We start from the raw sequence: 20,201 nt of genomic DNA on the forward strand, positions 1-20,201 counted from the left end.
TAAGTTACGTTTAGAGAGAGCCGTAGACCTTCAGAACTATTGATGAGTTAGTTTTATTACCAGAAACATATTTCATCCATGAATTCATCATCATCATTTATATGGAGTGAATGTTCTTGCATGAAGATGTTAAAGATACATGTGCGTGCGTGCGTGCGTGCGTGTGATTACTTTAATAAACTGAAACATTCAAACTTGTCAAAACCTTTCGAAAAAATATACTTAAACCTAGCCATCTATTGTTGGACATGTTTTAGAAGTCGCTTTGGTGACTCGCTCTTTCAAAATATAGCTTTCTTATTCGCACTAGTGTTTGTTCATCTTTCATTGGAGCTGTTAAGGAAGATTTTCATGACTTTGTTTTGATGGCTGTCAAGTTAGTTTTTCTTTTGAACAAACTGCTTAATCAGAAAGTACTGCCTGCTTCTAATCTTGAGCTTCGTTTGATTATGTTCACTATGTGTGTCGTTATAAAACCTTGTATGTTGATACGTTAGTATTTACGTTTGGCATCTTGTAGAAGTATTCACACATCCTTATTGTTCTAGTTCTACTGAATACCAAATTACTCGGTGAAATTGTTTTTTCTATATTTTTTTTTAAGCTCCAAATGCTCTTTGTTTTTTTAATCTGAGATATGTTTTACGTTGCAAAGAAAATTTCTCCATGAGATTAATACAGTTTTATCTAATCTAATCTAAAAAGAAAAAAAAAAACAGTATTCAGTGACTACACTTTTAATCTTTTGTAGAGCCACCTTTTTCTGCAACACTAGCTTTCAGTCTTTAGTGTGCTTATATACCAGCTTTGTACTCTTATTGGGCTACCAGATTTTTCTAGTTTATATTGAAATTTAAAAAGTTGTGGTCCAATGAATAGCTTGAAATGGTATAAAGGTAAATGGTAAACGTCCAGAGGTTAAAAAAGAAGTTTAGCTTACTAAAAACTGTTAAAAAAACATTATACAATTATACAAAAAGTCATTTTTCATGGAACAAGTAATAGGTTAATAACTTACAGCATTTCTGCAGCAATGAAGTTAATTAAGCCTGTAAAGCCGATGCAAACAAATTCCTGCTGGTTTACCTACTTCTGTTGATTACTTAGAAACCAGCTTTGTAGGTATAAAAGCAGTGTTCGAACAAACTGCATTGCAGCACTCTCTGAAGCATTATTTGGACAATATTGCACTGTATATTGCTTATCATAATGGCTGGAAAGGGCAATTAACAAAGGAGGACTGACAGAACATTGTAAGCCTTAAAAGTGTAGGCCAGCTTCTCTTTTAAATCTTGTCATAGACTAGTTCTCAGTATATCCACTCAAAGTTCAGCTGTACAAAATGTATGTCTACTGTTGCTCTCGTTGCACAGGAGAACGGCTTAGATTCCTGTTTTTCAATTTATTACTCCACTTTTTTAATGTAAAAGCCAATTTTCAGGCTTCACTCTCCTAAAGTTTTCCTGGCTGTTCTCTGTTTACATGAAGTTCCAACTGCAAACAACACACAGACTTCCTCAGCTACTGTAATACTTTGCATAAAGAAGCACTGCAGCTAAATTACTGTAAAACTTAGAAAAGCACATAGTAAAAAAAAAAAATGTTTTGGTATTGGCCAATTTACGGATCACAGTTTAGAGCTGATTTAGAGCGTCAACTGATTGGTCAAAGCATCACTAAAGAGTAAGATGATACAGTTGGAGTAAATGTGAGGCTAAAGGAATTGGCCAGTTGTATTTCCGAAAAAATTAACTACAGTATGTCCATTTCCAAAACAGTGTGTCATCACACCTACTTTAAAAGAATGCCATTTAAATAAGATCTTTTTATCGCTGATCACAAAGACCCACAGCAGATTTCTGTTGCTAGCACACCCAAAACAATAATATGGATAATGACACTGATGCCAGTCCCAACAGAATCAAAGACTGCATATCTAAGTGAATAAGTAAAGCAAGTTAAAATTACTTTTTATTGTAATCGGAGAATAAACTGCAAGATCTCTTGATGAGAGTATATATGCCTTAGTGGGATGTTAGGTTTTAGATAGACACCCTGTGGGTGTAGCATTTTAAGTAATTTTTTTTTTTCCACTATCTGCTGTCAACATTTTAGCGAACCATGTCCATATGTGTACTCTCTTTTAGGAATGTCAAAAGAACCAGTATTTCAGTACTAATTTGGTACCAAAGCTGCAAAAACATAACGGTGCCAACTTTTTCACAGTAGCGGTAGTACCAAGAAAGTCACACAAGGAAGGCACAATAAATAAAAAGTATATATAAAAATGGCTTACTGTGGTGATGATAAAACATTATGAAGCGACCTGTCAAAAAGAAAAACAGCAGAGGTCATATCTGGGAATACTTAGTGTTCACGCAAGAGACATTCAACGTGTGAGTGCAGGAATCAGACTTATTCAAAAAAATAAATAAATAAAAAAAAAACACAAAGCACACACACAGGCTTGTGGTATTGTCCCGTTTATCCCTTTATGGAATTAGATCAAAAACAGATTTGTGCAAGCTTTGAGAACTTTTACTTATCAAATGAGGTGTAATTGTTTAACATTGTAATTTCTAAACATTGATTCTAAATATGTATCTGTAAAAGCTAAATTGTCATTTACAGTATTTGGCTTTTGAAGACAAACGAATGCTCATTATTATTACGCATAAGTAAAATCACGTGATATATTTGAATTATACATTACAGAATCTAATGCTGTCTCGCAGTTGCAAATTTATTGATTACGGGGTAACATCAGCCCAAGTCATTTTCTAATTCTGGATTTGTACACAGACATAATCAATAACAAAGTCTGATCACTCATGCAAGAAACCCTGAAAACAGAAAACTAAAGACTGTTTCACAGGAGTTCTGAAATAAAGAATAATGTAACAACAGCAACAGCTTATTACTTGTAGAGTCCAAAATCACAAAAGAAATGCCCTCAGTAGACTTCAACAGGCCCATTTTTTGACAGCCCACCCCCAGTCTTGATTCTCTAATAAGACACATAAAAACTCCCAAAATAAACCCTTGTGGAGAGTAAAAAAACGGACGTTTGGGCATGTAATGGATGTCAAGAAATGTGGTAAATACAATGCAGAAAACTGAACTAAAGTAATCCTCTTCATAGAGCTAGTTGGCCAATGTGTCATTGCCATCTCAGAAATACAATGCAATAGTAGAAACTACTATTTCTTACAATAGCGTTCCTCACCAAATGGAGGCTGCAACAACTCTAAAGAGAAAATTCAAGAACATATTGTACCACTCACTAAATACAAAACTATCACATTTGTGGCTACAGATTTGTTCAAAGACATAAAGTAGAAACAAATCAACATAAATGAAAACAGCAACATCTGTCCATCAGTTAATTGTAGAACCACGACCAGGTTGTAGAAAAGGAGTCAGACAAGCCGGACACAGCTAGCGCTTCCCTTCTACTGGCCATTCTACTTCTGAGTCAGTGCTGGACCAGGCAATCTGATAAAATGTTCCTTATACCCCATGATTCCCATGTTCCATTATCTGAGATGTGTTTTCCGTAACCAGGCAAACGACTTGGCAGGAGAGCAGTGGCACCAAGTGCCACATGTGGATGCTGAGAACAGAAACCGAATAGGGGAGGGTTCATAACAGTTTATAAATATTTCATTTCTTATATTTTAGTACTAATGACTCACAACAGAGATGCATTGTGCACAACTAATCCGCAGCTATACACTCAGTGTTTGCTAAACCAAAGTATGGATTTAAAAGCTGAGACTAAAAGGACACCCCTTATAGTAGTAGGAGGAGGACCATTCCATAATTTAGGGGCCCTGTAAATAAAAGCTCAACCTCCCACTGTTATTTTATTAATCCTTGGAAACATAAGCAGGCCAGTATCATGAGATCTTAATGTGTGATCTGTTCTGTAAGTAAATCCAGATAAGAGGGTAGGGACATGACCATTTAAGGCTTTATATGTTAAAAGAAGGATTTTGAAATCTGCCCAGTGTAAGGACTTAAGAACTGAAGTTATATATTTGTATTTTCTTGTTCTTGTAATAATTCTTGCAGCAACATTTTGAATTAACCGAAAGCTGTATAAAAAATAATTTGAGTAGCCAGTGAACATGGCATTGCAGTAGTCAGTACTACTAGAAATAATTGCATTAATTAATTTCTCACTATCATGCATATTTAGAAAATGCCTTAATTTTCCAAAATGTTTACAGTGATTTTTTAGATGGATGCTTTAAAGATTGGACAAATGTAAAAAAAAAGAAAGGGAGGGACACGTGTGGGAAATTAAAGTGCAATGAGATTCTGACATTTGAAATTTGAATTAACTTGACTAAGCCGTTAAATATTACTCTTCAGTAATTTTTTAAACCAGCTAATGAAGCAAATAAATCTTGCAATAGCAAATATTATAAATATAACAGAATGGTAACTGACACATTGGAGCTAATAGTAACTGCTTTAAAGAGTTTGCTTAAATGGAAATATCTGGAATAATCTTGGAATTCACTAATCCAACAGTACTTCTATTATCATTTTTGATTTTTATTTTTATGTTTAGTAGTGGATTTTAAGCAGTAGTTTTAAGCTACTGGTTAAATTCAGGATGTATACATGTTGAGATAAATCAGATAGTTAATGAAATATCGTTTTTTATAATCCCTTTGCAGAAATTCACCCAAGATTATAAACTACTTTTGTTGTTGCAATTGGGGGATTTGTATCTCTGCCACAAGTTAAAATACAAGCCTAGCATTGTGTTTTGCTAATTATGAATGTCCATACTTGTTTCCTTAAACTATAGTTGGGTAACTACTTGATGGATATCCATCCATCCATCTATTATCCAACCTGCTATATCCTAACTACAGGGTCACGGGGGGTCTGCTGGAGCCAATCCCAGCCAACACAGGGCGTAAGGTAGGAAACAAACCCCGGGCAGGGCGCCAGCCCACCACATACTTGATGGATATGCTAATATTTTTAAGCTGTCGCTGCTTTTGATATATTGTATTACAGAAAAAGGCACAGTATTGTTCCCTTCAATAAATAGGGGTTCTTTAATAAAAAGCCATGAAATGGGATTTCTGTTTTTTGCTGTGGTATTGAAAGGTATTGAGTACTGTAAAATTTCACTGGTATCGAATACAAAAATTCTGATATCAAGACATCCCTACTCTCATAAAGGGAGTCACACTTAGTCTCAAAGGAATTCTCTGTTCTGGAGGGATTTGACACATTATTCCATGCGGACATGCGCCATCCACATTGTTATAGTTAATCAGATGAGTCTTGTGCATCTAAACAGCTTTTCTTGAAGGATTTGTTTTTCTTCATTCTCCATTCTTTTCTTCTTTTTGCCACCTTCCCATACAGGTGTATTTTTCAGAGCTCTTTATATAGTTGTCTGGTACAGGTTTACATTAGTTTCTGAACTATGTAGCATCTTCGAGGCAATTCTTTAATTGTTTACCTCTTTGCAGCTGATCTCTTTCTTGTTTGCAGTTTGATGTGGTGGCCATTTCTAGACACTGCCTGGGAGGGTTTGATATTCTTTTACTAGGGATACTCCAGTCATTTTTGTAAGGCATCGCTGTACTCATCACCGATTTCATGTTACTTTATTGACCGATTCCAATACTGATTTATTTTTCCTTTATCCTTTTATTAAAACTTTTTTACTCTATCTCCTACATAACCAGACAAATGGTAGTCTTAGGTCTTATATTAAATTGTATTTTTATAATACACTATACTATAAACTATAGACCACAAGTGTTGACTGTTCATTTTTTATTAACAAAATGAAATTTTGTAGGCTGGTTTTTCAGTGACCATAAAATTTCCTTAAAATTATATATTTTAACAAATAATTTCTGTGCAAAAATATTTATCCATAATACATATGAATGGATAAAAGAAAATAAAATGCTTCTCAGAATTACAGGCTGTCATATTGTTTAATTTTTTTGTAATGTACCAGTCTGAAATGAAGCTTAATTGAAAAAAGTACTTTTCTCCATTTCTCTGACAAAAAATATATATACTGTGTGCATATATATATATTCTTACACAGTCAATTGATGGTGCAAATTAAACACTGCTTAAATGTAAATATACATGCACTTAATACATTTTAATCATTTTAAATCATTATTTGCACTACAGCCTTCTTCTGTTAAAATATATATTTTTCTGTATTTATACAGGTGTTAATCTTTAAAAATGTCTATTATTTACTGCAAAGCAATTTTCAGATTCTTTTTTATCTTTCTTTTTTCAGTTAAAAGTGTAAGATGCTGCATTTTAAATAAGCTCACTGTCTGTTTTAATTTAAAGGACACATTAAAAAGGTCAGAATTAGTTATAGGAACTTTTCTTGCCATTTGCTTAGTTGCACAGGACAACTTCTCCAATTATTTTTTTTCAGTTTATTACTCCACTTTCTTTAATGTAAAGGCTTGTATACCAATCGTCTCTCACTCACTGATAAAACAAATGTCCTGGTCTTTGTTTACACTGTAGGACGTTTATTGTAAAAGAAAAAAAAAAAGACAAGTGTGCAATTACTGTAATCTATTGTTTAAAAGAGCAATGCAACAAAATTACTGTAAAATTAGAAAAGCTGAAATATTGTTTTTGTGATCTGCCTTTTTACTGAATGGGTCTTGTAAAATAAACTGATTTTGATTGGCAGCTAATCGATCAGAGCATCCTTACATTCCTGATAACTGAACCAGCAGTCACTATGGAACAGCCAAACGTGTGGATATTGTTTTGTACCCTTTTCAAAATGTCTGCTTGTGGTATTTTTGTCAGTATTTGCAATTGTGCGCTCTTTAGATTTTACTACCTGAATAATGATCCATCACCTGTGGGGTTTTTTTTATTCAGAAAATATGGAAGTCATTTTAATGATTCACTGCTGGATGTGAATCCAAGACAACTGTTAGACCAAGGTTTTTCAATTGTGCCAAACTCTGGGCTCTCATAATATAAGGACTGAATACTTGTATGGCCATTTTTCCTCTTTTATTTGCTTAATTTTTACTTTTCCACATTTTAAAAAATGTTTATTCTATAAATTGCCTTTTGGTGGAGCTAACATATTTATTGAAAAGCAACATTTTTTCTTCCATTATGTGTCTCATGATTCAGATAACATATCTTTTTTTTTCCTGTTTTTTGTAAAAATTGATCTATGTGTATGGAATGATTACAAAAAAATTAATAAAATAAAATAAAAAACATTTTCTAGCATAAAATAATGTTGCATTTGATTTCAGAATAAATATCTCAGTGAAGAAATTTTTTTAAAGCCATAAGAATTTTGACACATGAGAGGAGAGTATTGAAGCTTAATTAATTTAGCTATTAGCTAAGTTGTATAGTATATACATTATACTTATAGTGTAAGTATATATCGTTCAGGTACTTTTTAAATGTTTATTTCATTTAATGTTGTCAAGGCTTCTGCTTCAATTAAATAATTTAATAATTTGGTTGCAGATTTCCATACATGTTTGTGTAAAGAAGTGCTTTCTGGCTTTGGTCCAAAATATACTTCACCATAATTTCAACTGGTGGTCTATAGTATGTAATTCTGCTGGATCAACTTTATCAGTGTCTTTGAGAATTTGAAAGGCATGGATTAGGTCCCCGTGCAGCCTCCTCTTCTTGAGACTAAATAGGTTTTATTACTTAACCCAATCACTGTAGTCCTGGGTGGCACTTGGTTGCTCTTCTCTGCACAGTTTCAGGTGGCACTGTACATTTTTTTTTGTAGTGCACTGAATGGAGCTCTACCTCACCAGTGCATTATATAGAATCAGTATTATGTCCCTTGATTTGCATTTAACAGTCTTTATATTTTATCCTAGTGCTTTTCTAATTAGATGTACATGTTTGTTAGATGATGAGACTGTTGTGCTAACATAAACCCTTAAATCCTTTTCATACTGTAAGTTTCTGTATATTTACACATATGTAGCAGTGCTGGTCATGTGGTTAACATGTTGGACTTTTGATCAAACGGTCAAAGGTTCAAGACCAATGTCGACAAATTAATAATAAAAATGAAACATTTTGATAGGTACTCCGTTTCCTCCCACAGTCCAAAGACATGCAGGTTAGGTGGATTGGTGACCCTAACCCTTGAAATATGTTGAATATTATCCTGCCTGCACTCCACCCTGTATTTACCTGTGATTACTTGCCAAAACATTACTTTTAATGTGCAAATTTGAAAACAAAGACTTGTAAAAGATCCTACTATTTGCATGGTGACTTATGTTGTTTAAATTTGAGACCATGTATACAGGGAGTGCAGAATTATTAGGCAAGTGAGTATTTTGACCATATCATCATTTTTAATGTGTATATTCCAACTCCAAGCTGTATTAACTTGAATGCTTATTGGATTTAGGCATGTCAGGTGATGTGTATTTGTGTAATGAGGGAGGGTGTGGCCTAAGGAGATCAACACCCTATATCAAGGTGTGCAGAATTATTAGGCAGCTAGTTTTCCTCAGGCAGAATGGGCCAAAAAAGAGATTTAACTGACTCTGAAAAGTCAAAAATTGTAAAAAGTCTTTCAGAGGGATGCAGCACTTTTGGAATTGCTAAGATATTGGTGTGTGATCACAGAATCATCAAACATTTTGTTGCAAATAGTCAACAGGGTCGCAAGAAACGTGTTGAGAACAAAAGACGCAAATTAGCTGCCAAAGATTTGAGAAGAATCAAACGTGAAGCTACCAGGAACCCATTATCCTCCAGTACTTTCATATTCCAGAGCTGCAACCTACCTGGAGTGCCCAGAAGTACAAGGTGTTCAGTGCTCAAAGACATGGCCAAGGTAAGGAGGGCTGAAACCCAACCACCACTGAACAAGAAACATAAGTTGAAACGTCAAAACTGGGCCAAGAAATATCTGAAGACAGATTTTTTTCAAAGGTTTTATGGACCGATGAGATGAGAGTGACTCTTGATGGACCAGATGGATGGACCTGTGGATCAGTAATGGGCACATAGCTCCACTCCAACGTGGAGGTGGGGTACTGGTATGAGCTGGTATTTTTAAAGATGAGCTAGTTGGACCTTTTTGCATTGAAGATGAACTCAAGATGAACTCAAAATCAACTCCCAAACCTACTGCCAGTTTTTCGAAGACACTTTCTTCAAACAGTGATACAGGAAGAAGACCATGATTTTTATGCAGGCCAATGCTCCATCACTTGCATCGAAGTTCTCCACTGCGTGGCCAGCCAGTAAAGGCCTTAAAGATGAAGGAATAATGACATGGCCCCTTCCTCATCTGACCTAAACCCTATCGAGAACTTGTGGGCACTTCTTAAACGCTAGATTTACGGGGGAGAAAAACAATACACCTCTCTGAAGAGTGTCTGGGAGGCTGTAGTCACTGCTCCACAAAAAGCTGATCGTCAACAGATCAAGAAACTGACAGACTCCATGAATGGAAAGGCTTATGACTGTTATTGGAAAGAAGGGTGGCTGTATTGGTCATTGATTGATTGATTTATTTTTTGAAATGTCAGAGATGTTTATTTGTAAATTTTGAGGTGTTTGTTTATTATTCTCACTATAACAGATGAAAATAAACAAGTGAGATGGGAAAATTTTCATTTTTCCTTTAGTTGCATAATAAATCTGCACACTAATAGTTGCCTAATAATTGTGCGCACATATGTATTCCCCTGATGATGTTCACACTCACGTTTCCGTTGTGAAACATTCAGGTTTCAGGTTTATTAACATTTTGGATTGACTGATAGCACTGTGTTTGTTCCATATTAAAATTAATCCTCAAAAATACAACTTGCCTAATAATTCTGCACTCCCTGTATTTAGCCTCAACATTTGATTATGTATGTAGTAGGAATGCTTTGATCCGGTTTTGTAACACTAGAATCCCTGAAGCCTACGAACAAACTTGTAATCCTGGGCTACCTTAAATTCCCTCACACCTCTCCAATAGCATTTTTTGTTTTGCGTATGTGTCGATCAGCAGAAGCAGCAACCAGACTGTCAAGTCGGAGAAAAAGTTCTCCCAGCTCAAGTCTGTTTATCTGGGTGTGAGGTACCTGGAGTTGTATAGGGTAAATATTATATTGTTATTTGGAACACATGCATTTCAAGTCGACAAAATAAGTGTGTATTTATTCAAGAATATAACCGAATAAAAAGAAATCGGGTTAGGGTACGATGCTGACACAGTCGCATGGGTGATACAGTGGTTAGAACTGCTGACAAATAATCAAGAGGTTGCAGGTTCGATTCTGGGCGTTTCCTACATATACCATTTTGAGTAGTGAGCGGTTCTTGTTGTTACTATTACAGAATAAACACATATATTTGAGTCTGTAACAGCTGCACATGTTTGCCTGCCTATCTGCCTGCCTGCCTACCTGTGCCGGGGGGTGGAGTTGGGGGGATGGTTCGCGTGCACGTACTGCCTGCCTTCTGCATAGGGGGAGGGGGGATACAGCTGAGACTCTTTTTCTGAGAAGCAGGCAGTACGTGCCACGCAAACCATCCCCCCCAACTCCACCCCCTGGCACAGGAAGGCAGGCAGGCTGAAAGAGAAAGAGAGAGAAAGCGAGCAAGCCGCGTGCCTGCCTGGCTTTTTCATTTAACCTGTTCATTGTTCTCAGTCAGACGTGCACTCTCTTTGTACTCTACAGTATTTTGTGTGCTTTTGCAGTTAACTATGGCTTCTAAGCAAGTGAAGAGTGGTGAGAAGAAAGTTTTGAAGAAAATTGAAATCGAAGTAAAGAAAGAAATTACAAGAGGTGGAAAAACTGTTTACCTGTTTACTCATTTACCAATTTGAGAACCCTTGTGCTTTCAAGCAGCATAATGTAAATAAAGCCAGACTGCCAGTAATGTGGAGGGCAAACACGAAGGGTTGGGTCACAAGGACTTTCTTTTTGGAATGGCTGCATGAGGCTTTCGCTCCCACCAGCTAAACAGCTAAAAACACCAGAAACCCAAGAAATCACAAGAGAGAAAACACCTGAAGGAAAACACTTCATGCCAGAACTCGACTCATGCAAGGTTAGTTTTCTTGGTGGTTTTTGTATTACGGATTTTTCAAAAGTTAATTTTTCAGTTCATAGCGTGAATTGTTGCAATGTTACTTTTCTCTTTTTTCAAATGTTCGCTTTTTTCCCTGTGCTTAAAACTCATTTTAAAAAAAGTGTGTACAGCGACCGGGCTGTAAGGCTATTAGCATGAACTTCTGCAATGTTTTTTGGTTGCTTGTCGTTGGTTTTTAAATTAAAGTTCGGATTTGTTCAAATGTTCCCCTCTGTTCAGAGAGAGAGAGAGCGCATACATTGTATGTAAGTGTCTCCATTTGTTTCCTTAGCTGTTGGATCTCCTCCCTAACTAAACTACTAGAAACAGAGCTGAAGCGTATTTGTTGTCCTTGAAGATTTTATTATCCTCCTCCTCGCCCAGTGGGTCATCCTCCGTCAGTCAAAACACTCTATCCAGAAAGCAACAACCCATTTAGATCGGGTTTCTGCATTAGTTGGAAATGGTATGAAAATTAAGTACCTTGTTGTACTTACTATAAGCTCAAAATAAAGGTACACAACATTGTTCAGTTGTAGAGCTATCTGTATGATGAAACTTAAACTTCATGTACTCGGACATTCTTGCCAGTAAACAAAAATCACAACAGAAGCGACTGAGCTGTCAGAAGTACTTCAGCACTACTGTGCGCATATAGCCTATTAATATATCGCGATAATTTTATTTTCAAACTATGTTTTAAAAAATATCGTTCATATCATGAAACTCGATATGTTGCCCAGACCTAGTTTAGCAGGCATTTTGTTAAACATGAATTGTAAACAAGTGATGGAAAAGGGAATGCAGTACCGTTTAACATGAGCCTTTTTCTCTCCATGCATATTTGTGGTGCAGTTTGCTCTATGCTGTTAAGTTATGCATGGCCCCCACAGACCACTCTATGGTGCAGACTGTGTGTTAACAACAAATGCACGATAACGCTCATTGGATATTTAGATGCTTGAAAAAGCCTCTTCACTAACAATTCCTGTGAGCAGTTTTGCAAAGAAATATGGGGGAAAATTGCAGTGTTAATGTGTAAAACTGATAGAGACCTGCTCACACAGAATCTAAAGCTATAATTGCTGCCAAAGGTTCATCTACGAAATACTGCTTGGAGAAGGTGATATTTTGTGCTTTATATTAAATTAGACCACTCTGCAGAGGTCTGTTTTTACATTGACAAAAATGAGTTATTTTTCTTTTGTTCACTGTCAAAAAAGAGAAATTTGAATCCATTGTGATGCAATGCTGTATTGTAGCGAACTCCACTAATTGATGGTTGAGGAGTCCGACACACACAAAAAACTCCTTCTAATAGGAAATTATTATTATAATGTCCGAGCACCGACAGAACCTTAGACCCAACTTTGATGTTCCCCAGATGGAGTTGTTTATATCAAAAAAAGAAATACACAACTAACAATTGTTTAACCAAAAAAAATATATATATATATATATTATAAAGCACACCAGTAATAACCCTTCATTTAAGCCCCTCCTTATCCAAAAAATATACGCCCAGTAATAGACCAACCCCTTATATACTATACAGACAGACAGCAAGAAAGAAAGCCCAGAAAAGCACCCAAGATATATCCTTTAAACAACACCCCCCCCTATATTCAAAATAGATATCTATAGCAATACACATATATACACATATATACAAATATAAAATTATACCCACAGAGTCACAAATCCCCCCATGTTCCCCATTCCCTTTTATATAAGGTTGATTTAAAAAGAGTCTAGCCACACGGCCTGGGAAGTCCGTGAATAGTCCAGTAATCTAGACAACTCCGTTCCGCTGCCTAGTAATCTGATTTATAAGTAAAAAGGAGCGATCTCACCGGCTTGGGGACGATCCTTCGTTAAGAGATGAAATCCGTCTCACCCGGGAGTCTGAGCGTTAACGTCCTTCCATGGCCGCTACCCTCAACAAAAAATATACTTGAAACCGTGCACTCCGAAGATGCTTTCCTGTTAGCCCGCACTCCTTTTTGTTGCGTCCAACCGTGAACTTCGGAGCCTTCCGTGCTTTTACCAAGCGCTTCTTTTACAAATTCCGTTCTCCTTCCCAGCTTCTTCTTTTAACAACCTTTCTTCTTCCTCCGCCCTCCTCGCTTCCTTCCTTTTCCTTCTCTCCCTCCCCTTTAAACTACGCGCCTCCTTGCCTTTTAAGGAAGATTTTAGCCAGGACCCACAGGCGCTGTTTGGACCCCTACTCCCTTAAAGAAATATTCCCAGTCAATAATTCCTCTGGGCATACACCCTAAAGGAAGCATGAGGCAGAAACGGTTAAAAGAATACACAACCATGAAAACATGTGACAACCGTTACATAGTCCCCACCCCCCCCTCTGGAGAGGGACCAAAGTAGGGCTTTAGGTTCACTATATGCATAGTGTCACTTTTAGACTCTGTTCCCGTCTCAAACTGAACCCTGTAATTATTAGGTCCTAAAATTTTTAGTATTTTTGCCGGACCAATATATTTTGGCGCAAGCTTGGAAGCAAACTGATCTATTCTAGAGGATTGTGGGTGAGACCTAATCCAGACCAGATCCCCTACATCGTAGTGGGCCTCTTTCCTACGTTTATTGTAAGATCTGGCTTGCCTGGCTTTGGCCTTTGCCACACGACTCTCCACTTGCTTCTTTAAGGTGACTAGCTGATGTATCGTCAGATAAGACACTGAATTAGGGTGTGGGGCTTTAATGAGACGCTCGGGGGTCCCTTGATCTGCCTACCACCAGCCAATAGAGCAGGGGTCTCTCCGGTAACTTCGTGTACTGCAGTATTGAGCGCAAATCGAAGCTCCGGCAACCAGCGGTCCCAGTCTTGATGGTTCTTCCCCACATATGATGCAATCATAGTTTTAAGGGTTTTGTTTACCCGTTCAGTCATGTTCGTTTGGGGATGATAGGCTGTTGTCAATTTTTTCATCACCCCCCATCTGGAACATAAGTTTTCCATCAAACCACAGGTAAACTGTGGTCCTCTGTCAGACACCATGTATTTTGGTACACCCCACCGAGTGAAGATGTCTTCCCTAAGAATGGAGCATATCTTCCCTGCTTTTGCATTAGCCAAAGCAAACAGTTCCACCCATTTGGAATAATAATCCACCACTACTAATAATACAGTCTTTTATTCTTGGACCTAGGGAAAGGACCCATCAAATCCACTCCCACCATTTCTCCTGGTTCCTTCACCACTGTGGATTGGCATAAACCAGCCGGTTTTCCTGGAGGAATCTTATACTGTTGACATATCTGACAGTTTTTAACATGGTACCAGACATCCTTACGAATGGTGAGCCACCAGGCTACCTCCAGGATCCGTAATAAGGTCTTGGTCTTCCCCAGGTGACCCCCAAAAGGACTGTCATGGAAGTATTGGAGAAATTGAAGTTAGCTCTTGGGGAACCACTAGCTGATACTTGTGGCCTCCAAGTCTCGAGGGATCACTCGATACAGCACCCCTTGAAGTTCTTCATATCTGATATGCCCAGATCTACTCCCTGAACCTTCCCTGCACCCCTGACAAACAGAACAAGTTGTTTGAGCTCGGCGATTACCTGCAAGTCTAGGGGCAGTTCAGACACAGAGGGTTTGACCACAGCCACCAGTACCTCTTGGGACTCTTCAGGAATCCGAGACAACGCATCTGGTACTATATTGCCATGACCCTTCCGGTAGTAAACCTGGAATTTGAATTCTTGGAGCCGAGCACCCATCTCGTAAGCCTGGAAGAAGTTTTTGAGCACTTGAAAGCCCAGGTCAAAGCATTATGATCAGTATAAACGCTGAATACTGTCCCCTCTAAATAGTGCCGCCACTTCTCCACAGCCCAAATTACAGCCAAACATTCCTTTTCACTGGCTGAGTAGTTAAGCTCAGGTCCCCTTAATTTCCTTGAGGCATAGGCAATGACATGCTCCCCACTGGTATGACACTGTGTAAGCACCGCCCCAGTCCCACATTACTTGCGTCAGTATTTACCCAAACTGTAGTTGTGGATCCGGCTGTGCCAAGATGGGCGGCTCCTGCAGAGCGGTCTTCAGCCTGTCTACTGCCTCCTGGCATTCGGGTGACCATTTCCACGGGGCTCCCTTCTTGGTGAGGTGATGCAAAGGAGCTGCCCTGTCTGCCATGTTTGGTATAAATTTATGATACCACCCTATCATCCCCAAAACCTCTGCAGATCTTTCACGCTTGGTAGGGGTTGGATAGTCCCGTATGGTGATAGTCTTTTCGGGATCCACCTCCACTCCTCTTGCTGAAACCACATGGCCAAGGAAGGTCAATTGGGATCGCATCAGATGGCACTTCTTTAAGTGCAAGGTCAGGTTGGCTTGATGGAGACGCGAAACACTGTTTCTAAATCCAGCAAGTGTTGATCTTTGTTGGTGAGAATACAATGATGTCGTCTATATATACAAAACAAATTTTCCGCAGTAGCCCCTTCAGGACTTGTTCCATTAACCTCTGGAATGTAGCTCCGGCATTGACCAACCCAAAGGGCATAACCCGAAATTGGTACAAACCCTCCGGAGTTATCACTGCCGCCTTCTGTACGCTGTCTTCACCCATCCGTACCTGCCAATACCGGAGCGTAGATCCAAGGTGGAAAATACTGTTGCCCCATGGAGCGATTCCAGAATGTCATGGACTAGGGGCATAGGATAAGCATCCACTCGGGTTTTAGCGTTTAGGGCTCGGTAGTCCACACAGAACCGATGTGATCCATCCCCTTCCGAACCAACACCACTGGCGAAGCCCATGGAGAAGATGATGGCTCAATTATGCCAGCCTGCAGCATCTTAGCAAGCTCTTCCCTAATAATTTGAAGTTTTTGGGGAGAGGCTCTATAAACCCGATGTTTAATGGGCAACTCGTCAGTTGTATAAATAACATGGGAGACAATCTGAGTAGTCCCCAATTGGTCTGTCCATACTGATGGCCATCTGCCTAACAATGGACGCATACCTCTTCCGTTGATTAATTATAAGTGGGTCCATGGCCTTGTCCAGGACCTCTGCCACCGCTAAATAAAACTGGGAGATGGGTTGGCCAAGCTCTTCCGATCCTTTTCTTCCAAACTGGAACACCCCACCCCCAGGCAAGCTATACTCTCCTTGAGAAGGGCAAATGGTCATCTGTGCAGCCATAATGGAGTCCAACCCTAGAAGTAAGGGCATGGCCAGGTGGGCATCATCCAGTATGAAAGTGTCAGTCTTCCAGATCGTCTGCTGTAATTGGTATTTGATCTGAACCTTTCCCAGAGCGACCCCTCTTCTGCCATCCGCCAGTATAAACTTGACCGAAGTGGACTCTGTCAGTTCGTCCTCCGAGGTCTTAATCTTTTGCCACATACTGAGGCATGAGGGTAAACGTGCTCCCTGTATCCACTATGGCTTCTCCCCATAAGCCTCTCAGCTGAACTGGAACCACCAGAAGGGAAGGTTGACCAAACACAGTTGCTAGCTGACCATCTATTAGCTCTTTCTTCTGGTATTTATTACCAGTATTGGTTGATTCCCCCGGTTTTGTTTTTGATGGCCTAAACCCTCTTTTAGCCGCCCAGTCTCGTTCCACCATGGATCCCAGTTTGACGAGATCATCCACCGTCCTCACCATGCCCCGAGTGTCCCCCCAGTCTCGAGTTGCATGCTCCCAATAAGCGGCAAGATTTCTTCGTCGGTTATGTCTGGTTTCCATTTAAGACATAAGGCCTGGAACTCATATGCAAAGTCCCAATGGCCTGCCCTGGTTGCTGTTCCATTTCCCGTACTCTCCGTTCCAATTCTTCATAGTAATCGGAGGGTAGAAAGGCATCTAAAAAAGCAGTCTTAAATGAAGCCCAATCCGCAATAGTCCGTTTGGCAGCCTGCCACCAACAACCGACTGCTCCGTGTAGAGAGGCATTCAAAACCCCCATAAGTTCACTGGATGTCAGAGAGTGCACCTCCATAAAGGCATCCCCCTGCTCCACAAATCGTAGAATGTCATCGGTGGTATAAGCTTCCCCAATCTTGGGAAAGTCCATGCGCAATGCTGCCGATGGAGCAGGCAACACTGCTGGTCTCAATATAGTCTGCCCCGATGGAGTTGAATGGCTAAATGGACGCCACCTTCCTTGAGTACTCTGATGAACCACATCCTGCAATTCTGACTGCCACTTCTTATCTCTTCGTTCAAACAGGCCACAGTTTCTTTAAGAATATCTTCTGCCTGGCAAACCATAGCCTCTTCCAAATGAGAAAAAGTGGTATCCATATATTCCCTAAGAGATTCCTCTCGTGCCATCAGCGTGTCCACCATCTGGTCCAACCTTCCTTCAATTCTCTGGACCCTATCGAATAACTCTGTTATTGGAGATGGAAGACTGATGTCTGATCTGTTAGTTCCTAGGGTGTCATCCATATACAAACGTTGCAACATGCCCGTAACTTCTCTGACTCTTTCGCAAGCCCTGACAGTGACGTGTGGGCCCAAGACCATGGATTCTTCGCCAGCAGATCTTCATCACCATCGAGCCCCTGTTCTAAAGCCTCAGTAGCCATAACTGGTAACTAGCTAAGTATATAAATCCCCAAACAGGAAAAAAAAAAGAAATCAAATAAATTAAACCCGGTTCAAATCGGTCCCGTGACGGCCACCACTTATGTAGCGAACTCCACTAATTGATGGTTGAGGAGTCCGACACACACAAAAAACTCCTTCTAATAGGAAATTATTATTATAATGTCCGAGCACCGACAGAACCTTAGACCCAACTTTGATGTTCCCCAGATGGAGTTGTTTATATCAAAAAAAGAAATACACAACTAACAATTGTTTAACCAAAAAAATATATATATATATATATTATAAAGCACACCAGTAATAACCCTTCATTTAAGCCCTCCTTATCCAAAAATATACACCCAGTAATAGACCAACCCCTTATATACTATACAGACAGACAGCAAGAAAGAAAGCCCAGAAAAGCACCCAAGATATATCCTTTAAACAACACCCCCCCCTATATTCAAAATAGATATCTATAGCAATACACATATATACACATATATACAAATATAAAATTATACCCACAGAGTCACAATCCCCCCATGTTCCCCATTCCCTTTTATATAAGGTTGATTTAAAAAAGAGTCTAGCCACACGGCCTGGGAAGTCCGTGAATAGTCCAGTAATCTAGACAACTCCGTTCCGCTGCCTAGTAATCTGATTTATAAGTAAAAGGAGCGATCTCACCGGCTTGGGGGCGATCCTTCGTTAAGAGATGAAATCCGTCTCACCCGGGAGTCTGAGCGTTAACGTCCTTCCATGGCCGCTACCCTCAACAAAAAATATACTTGAAACCGTGCACTCCGAAGATGCTTTCCTGTTAGCCCGCACTCCTTTTTGTTGCGTCCAACCGTGAACTTCGGAGCCTTCCGTGCTTTTACCAAGCGCTTCTTTTACAAATTCCGTTCTCCTTCCCAGCTTCTTCTTTTAACAACCTTTCTTCTTCCTCCGCCCTCCTCGCTTCCTTCCTTTTCCTTCTCTCCCTCCCCTTTAAACTACGCGCCTCCTTGCCTTTTAAGGAAGATTTTAGCCAGGACCCACAGGCGCTGTTTGGACCCTACTCCCTTAAAGAAATATTCCCCAGTCAATAATTCCTCTGGGCATACACCCTAAAGGAAGCATGAGGCAGAAACGGTTAAAAGAATACACAACCATGAAAACATGTGACAACCGTTACAGTATAACAATATACAATGTGAAAACCAAGGGCGTGAATACTTTTTATAGGCACTGCAAATTGACAGGTTGCATTGTTTCAGGCTCAGGTGTCAATTTTTCATCTTTACAAAAACACTGATAGTTATTTGGCCTTCAGAAACAGGTAAATGTGGCTTTAATGCCCCTGTTGGTTCCTTTTGCACAAGAGCGGAAAGATAGTGTTACAAATTTGTGATTTTTGAATTTATTTAGATGGGTCACATCTGTAAATTTTGATGGTTCCAGAAGGAAAAGGGCCCTTGTCTTGCAGTCACAGGGAAATATAAGCATGGTGAACTTGAGGTATTATTTTTAAACAAGTGCATGATCAGATAAAGAAAATGTTTCAAAGAAAGAGTCACTCTTTTCCTGTCATTTAAAAATTTGTTAAACAAGTGAAAGTTAAAAAGGTCTTTTGTTTTTAAGTGTCCTTATCTCAGTTGGATTGTATTATTAGCATTAAATAACTTGATGTTAGTTATTTCTTTTAATTTGCCATTATTGAATCCCTCAAATCATTCACTTGAGGCACGTTTTAAAAACTTTTGTCATGTTATTTTATATCTTCATTATATAAGACAGTGAAATGTTCAGAGTTTGTAATGTGCCTTTATGGTGCTGTAAATGTTCGGTGCAATGGCTTCAGTATCCCCTGAGAACTGGAATGATTTTACAAAAAAAGAAGCAATGTGAAATGTGTTGGCTTAGCTCAAAGAAAAATCAGCTTTTGAAGAAAGTGAAAAAAGAAATTCACACGTATGAAACCTTTTAAGCTCAAAATTCAGATTTAAGGATGCTGCAGTGATTGTATTATGTTAAAAACTGATTCACCTGCTTAAAAAGGCATACCAGCTACTGAAAATGTATCCCCATGCAAGATTCTCTACTTTCTACAGATTAATAAATGGCACTGGGTATAAATTCTACCTTTTGTGACAAAAATGTAAGGCTGCATCCTCACTACTGCATTTTCATTCAACAAAAAACAATTTCCATTCACACTAGCATTTTCATTGTTTACGAAAGCATGTTCATCTATATTAAAACAACTGAAGACACACCAGTGCCATGGAAAGGTACTCTGATTTGATGTCATTCAAGTGGTTACTGGAATATAATATAAACACTTTTGCAAAGATGTAATGAAACAAGTGTGCTTTTATTCAAAAATAAAACTGAAAAAAAAAATTCATGTGATACCAAGAAGACGATTCATCAGCATTTGTGTGTCTGCTTATATCCCTTCAGTGATATCTTTTACAAGTACCATAAATTTACACCAGCTGTTACAGACTCAAATCAAACATGTGTTT

At 38.8% G+C, this 20,201-nt stretch overlaps 1 protein-coding gene across 2 annotated transcripts in view; it reads left to right on the plus strand.

The window, feature by feature from the left end:
- Window positions 1–20,201, plus strand: part of mrps11 (mitochondrial ribosomal protein S11) — a 53,354-nt gene that overhangs the window by 277 nt on the left and 32,876 nt on the right. The gene's annotated exons all lie outside the window — the stretch shown is intronic.

This window comes from Polypterus senegalus, chromosome 12 (assembly GCF_016835505.1).
Source record: "Polypterus senegalus isolate Bchr_013 chromosome 12, ASM1683550v1, whole genome shotgun sequence".
NCBI classification, from domain to species: domain Eukaryota; kingdom Metazoa; phylum Chordata; class Cladistia; order Polypteriformes; family Polypteridae; genus Polypterus; species Polypterus senegalus.